The sequence below is a fragment of the Cololabis saira genome, chromosome 13 (genome assembly GCF_033807715.1).
Source record: "Cololabis saira isolate AMF1-May2022 chromosome 13, fColSai1.1, whole genome shotgun sequence".
Taxonomy (NCBI): Eukaryota; Metazoa; Chordata; class Actinopteri; order Beloniformes; family Belonidae; genus Cololabis; species Cololabis saira.
The window spans coordinates 46,849,781-46,855,357 of NC_084599.1; the positions used below are offsets into that span (position 1 = coordinate 46,849,781).

The 5,577-nt window shown below is 47.6% G+C and overlaps 2 non-coding genes across 2 annotated transcripts; both read left to right on the forward strand.

Moving 5' to 3' along the window:
- The first annotated feature begins 633 nt into the window (after positions 1–633).
- Positions 634–705, forward strand: trnad-guc (transfer RNA aspartic acid (anticodon GUC)). The gene has a single exon. It is a non-coding gene; the product is annotated as a tRNA-Asp (tRNA).
- A 4,066-nt stretch (positions 706–4,771) lies between these two features.
- Positions 4,772–4,843, forward strand: trnad-guc (transfer RNA aspartic acid (anticodon GUC)). Its single transcript has one exon. It is a non-coding gene; the product is annotated as a tRNA-Asp (tRNA).
- Positions 4,844–5,577: the final 734 nt, after the last annotated feature.

A 5,577-nucleotide genomic window follows, 5' to 3' on the forward strand; every position in this document is an offset into this window, starting at 1 on the left:
TGCTAATTAATGTTAAGTAATACATAATAATGGTTATTTAACTATTATTAAACTGTTAATTAATGCTTAATAATGCATTAACTAACGTTAATTAAGGGACCCTTATTGTAAAGTGTTACCAACATTTTTTATTGGCTATATCTGGGGAACCAGCCGAGAATCGCGCGGCTTCTTCCACGTTCCCACCCCGCTGAGGCGGCGGAGAGCCAGCGGAGAATAGAGGGGCTTACATCCGCGTTCCCATCGCACTGAGACGGCTGAAAGCCGCGCCTCCCCTCGTCCTGGAGAAAAACTCACCACAGCCAGCCCGGAACCACTTAGCCTCATGGCTTCAGCCCCAAGACACCACCTCCATCCCGGCTCACCTGGAGCCACCCAAAGACCCGGCTCACCGTCCGAACCCGGGGACCCACTCTTAAGCCCCCCCCCCCGACCGGCCACTGGAGTGAAAGATCCAGCCCGTGGAGCTGGAGGACCATGGCCCTGGTACCCTAAACACCCAGACGCTACTGGTACCATGGACAGCACTCTGTCAGATGCTCAGGCTCATATTGCTTTTCACTCATGTTGTGGTTTCAGGTTTTCTGTTAGGACCTTCAGTCAGCTTCTGCAAAGAAAATAATAAAATCGCTATCCTCGTTAGTATAGTGGACAGTATCTCTGCCTGTCACGCAGAAGACCGGGGTTCGATTCCCCGACGGGGAGACTTCTTGTTTAGTCCGAGGATACCTACATAATTAATTCAAGTAAACAATGCTCATTAAGAAATTAGACTCTAGAGTTGCTGTCTGCCTGCCAAAAAAGCTTCTCAATGCTGCAGCTGGATCAGAGGAAACTCTGATTGAGGTAGGATTATAGACACACAGAAAATGTCATTGAAGATGTTCTGAAGACTGAAAATATTTCTGTCAAGTAAAAAGAGGAATTATTTAGGACAGCATAGAGCATCACCGGGATATGAAAGTCAACCTGCAGCAGAAGTTGACTGAGATATCCAAACAAGGTTTTAGAGGGACAGAGCAGATGTTGTGTCTACATCGGTGGTGGTAAAACTTTGGTTCTTTGGTCGCTCTCCTCTTCTTCCTCACTACTGATCTTTTCCAGTCCTTGTTCTGGAGCTAGTGATGGTTGATCAGTGGTCCAGCACTGAGAGACGGATGAAAATGCAGGATGATAAGAATTAATTTAACTTTATTCCAGGTAGGATCAGAACTGTATCTCCCATTGTCTGAGCTCATGTTATAGCACATTACGTAGAGTGACACTTGCCAGGGAACCATAATAAATGCAGAAGGGGATTCCATGGTGTCATGGTTAACACTCTGGACTTTGACTTGACCTGCAGGTATCCATCTTGCTGTCAAGAATTGTAGCAGATATTTTTTACAGGATTTTTGGCGATTATACCCGCCATTTTCAAAGCATGTCAGTTTCCGTAGTGTAGTGGTTATCACGTTGGCCTCACACGCGAAAGGTCCCCTGGTCGAAACTGGGCGGAAACATGTATGACTTTGCAATAACATTATTTGGACTTGGAAAACCACTGCAGTCCTTCTTGGTGGACAGGACAGGAAGGCCGACCATGTCTTTCTCGCATTGGGTCTCATACAGAAATGAATTTTTGTTGCAGTTCCACAACTGACCAAGAGCCAGTCATTCTCCTTTCACCGACACTTTAAAATGTACAACTTTGCAGGAAGAAAATAAACATATTAAGTGCCTGACACAGGTTGATGGCTGGTTTCTCAGCCCTGGAAGGAGCTGGAGAGGTGAAACAACCGTGGATGAGCGTCTTTGGAGTCCCAGAGACCCCGCTGGAGGTCCTCTAAAATTCATGAGAACCGGGCCAAGGACCGGGACTTCCAGCCGACCGAGTCCGAGAAAGGAGCACCGTTGTCGGACACTTTTTCGTCGATCACCGGTCCTCGGCTGGAAGTCCCGATCCGAGAGATTTAGTGGTCAAAACTCGGGCCGAACGACGCCGTTCTACCCTCCAGAATAATCTAAACTCTCTCGTGGTGGTCTCGGACTCGTATTTCAAAACAGATATGGGAGTTTGGCGGACCGTGACCGGAAAAAAGTACTTATTTCCACGTCCGAAAAGGTTCTTCCAGAAAGTGGTTTAGAGCACGTTTCATAGCATTTGGAACACAATGAAATAGGTTTGTAGGAAATTATACAAATTTTTTATTGGCTATATCTGGGGAACCATCCGAGAATCGCGCGGCTTCATCCACGTTCCCACCCCGCTGAGGCGGCGGAGAGCCAGCGGAGAATAGAGGGGCTTACATCCGCGTTCCCATCGCACTGAGACGGCTGAAAGCCGTGCCGCGTCTCCCCTCGTCCTGGGGAAAAGCTCACCACAGCCAGCCCGGAACCACTTAGCCTCATGGCTTCAGCCCCAAGACACCACCTCCATCCCGGCTCACCTGGAGCCACCCAAAGACCCGGCTCACCGTCCGGACCCGGGGACCCACTCTTAAGCCCCCCCCCCCCCGACCGTCCACCGGAGTGAAAGATCCAGCCCGTGGAGCTGGAGGACCATGGCCCTGGTACCCTAAACACCCAGACGCTACTGGTACCATGGACAGCACTCTGTCAGATGCTCAGGCTCATATTGCTTTTCACTCATGTTGTGGTTTCAGGTTTTCTGTTAGGACCTTCAGTCAGCTTCTGCAAAGAAAATAATAAAATGGCTATCCTCGTTAGTATAGTGGACAGTATCTCTGCCTGTCACGCAGAAGACCGGTGTTCGATTCCCTGATGGGGAGACTTCTTGTTTAGTACGAGGATACCTACATAATTAATTCAAGTAAACAATGCTCATTAAGAAATTAGACTCTAGAGTTGCTGTCTGCCTGCCAAAAAAGCTTCTCAATGCTGCAGCTGGATCAGAGGAAACTCTGATTGAGGTAGGATTATAGACACACAGAAAATGTAATTGAAGATGTTCTGAAGACTGAAAATATTTCTGTCAAGTAAAAAGAGGAATTATTTAGGACAGCATAGAGCATCACTCTGATATGAAAGTCAACCTGCAGCAGAAGTTGACTGAGATATCCAAACAAGGTTTTAGAGGGACAGAGCAGATGTTGTGTCTACATCGGTGGTGGTAAATCTCTTTAAAACTCTGGTTCTTTGGTCGCTCTCCTCTTCTTCCTCACTACTGATCTGTTCCAGTCCTTGTTCTGGAGCTAGTGATGGTTGATCAGTGGTCCAGCACTGAGAGACGGATGAAAATGCAGGATGATAAGAATTAATTTAACTTTATTCCAGGTAGGATCAGAACTGTATCTCCTATTGTCTGAGCTCACATTATAGCACATTACGTAGAGTGACACTTGCCAGGGAACCATAATAACAGCAGAAGGGGATTCCATGGTGTCATGGTTAACACTCTGGACTTTGACTTGACCTGCAGGTATCCATCTTGCTGTCAAGAATTGTACCAGATATTTTTTACAGGATTTTTGGGGATTATACCCGCCATTTTCAAAGCATGTCAGTTTCCGTAGTGTAGTGGTTATCACGTTCGCCTCACACGCGAAAGGTCCCCTGGTCGAAACTGGGCGGAAACATGTATGACTTTGCAATAACATTATTTGGACTTGGAAAACCACTGCAGTCCTTCTTGGTGGACAGGACAGGAAGGCCGACCATCTCTTTCCCGCATTGGGTCTCATGCAGAAATGAATTTTTGTTGCAGTTCCACAACTGACCAAGAGCCAGTCATCCTCCTTTCACCTACACTTTAAAATGTACAACTTTGCAGGAAGAAAATAAACATATTAAGTGCCTGACACAGGTTGATGGCTGGTTTCTCAGCCCTGGAAGGAGCTGGAGAGGTGAAACAACCGTGGATGAGCGTCTTTGGAGTCCCAGAGACCCCGCTGGAGGTCCTCTAAAATTCATGAGAACCGGGCCAAGGACCGGGACTTCCAGCCGACCGAGTCCGAGAAAGGAGCACCGTTGTCGGACACTTTTTCGTCGATCACCGGTCCTCGGCTGGAAGTCCCGACCCGAGCGATTTAGTGGTCAAAACTCGGGCCGAATGACGCCGTTCTACCCTCCAGAATAATCTAAACTCTCTCGTGGTGGTCTCGGACTCGTATTTCAAAACAGACATGGGAGTTTGGCGGACCGTGACCGGAAAAAAGTACTTATTTCCACGTCCGAAAAGGTTCTTCCAGAAAGTGGTTTAGAGCACGTTTCATAGCATTTGGAACACAATGAAATAGGTTTGTAGGAAAGTATACACATTTTTTATTGGCTATATCTGGGGAACCAGCCGAGAATCGCGCGGCTTCATCCACGTTCCCACCCCGCTGAGGCGGCGGAGAGCCAGCGGAGAATAGAGGGGCTTACATCCGCGTTCCCATCGCACTGAGACGGCTGAAAGCTGCGCCGCGTCTCCCCTCGTCCTGGAGAAAAACTCACCACAGCCAGCCCGGAACCACTTAGCCTCATGGCTTCAGCCCCAAGACACCACCTCCATCCCGGCTCACCTGGAGCCACCCAAAGACCCGGCTCACCATCCGAACCCGGGGACCCACTCTTAAGCGCCCCCCCGACCGTCCACCGGAGTGAAAGATCCAGCCCGTGGAGCTGGAGGTCCATGGCCCTGGTACCCTAAACACCCAGACGCTACTGGTACCATGGACAGCACTCTGTCAGATGCTCAGGCTCATATTGCTTTTCACTCATGTTGTGGTTTCAGGTTTTCTGTTAGGACCTTCAGTCACCTTCTGCAAAGAAAATGATAAAATCGCTGTCCTCGTTAGTATAGTGGACAGTATCTCTGCCTGTCACGCAGAAGACCGGGGTTCGATTCCCCGACGGGGAGACTTCTTCTTTAGTACGAGGATACCTACATAATTAATTCAAGTAAACAATGCTCATTAAGAAATTAGACTCTAGAGTTGCTGTCTGCCTGCCAAAAAAGCTTCTCAATGCTGCAGCTGGATCAGAGGAAACTCTGATTGAGGTAGGATTATAGACACACAGAAAATGTAATTGAAGATGTTCTGAAGACTGAAAATATTTCTGTCAAGTAAAAAGAGGAATTATTTAGGACAGCATAGAGCATCACTGGGATATGAAAGTCAACCTGCAGCAGAAGTTGACTGAGATATCCAAACAAGGTTTTAGAGGGACAGAGCAGATGTTGTGTCTACATTGGTGGTGGTAAATCTCTTTAAAACTCTGGTTCTTTGGTCGCTCTCCTCTTCTTCCTCACTACTGATCTGCTCCAGTCCTTGTTCTGGAGCTAGTGATGGTTGATCAGTGGTCCAGCACTGAGAGACGGATGAAAATGCAGGATGATAAGAATTAATTTAACTTTATTCCAGGTAGGATCAGAACTGTATCTCCCATTGTCTGAGCTCACATTATAGCACATTACGTAGAGTGACACTTGCCAGGGAACCATATTAACAGCAGAAGGGGATTCCATGGTGTCATGGTTAACACTCTGGACTTTGACTTGACCTGCAGGTATCCATCTTGCTGTCAAGAATTGTAGCAGATATTTTTTACAGGATTTTTGGGGATTATACCCGCCATTTTCAAAGCATGTCA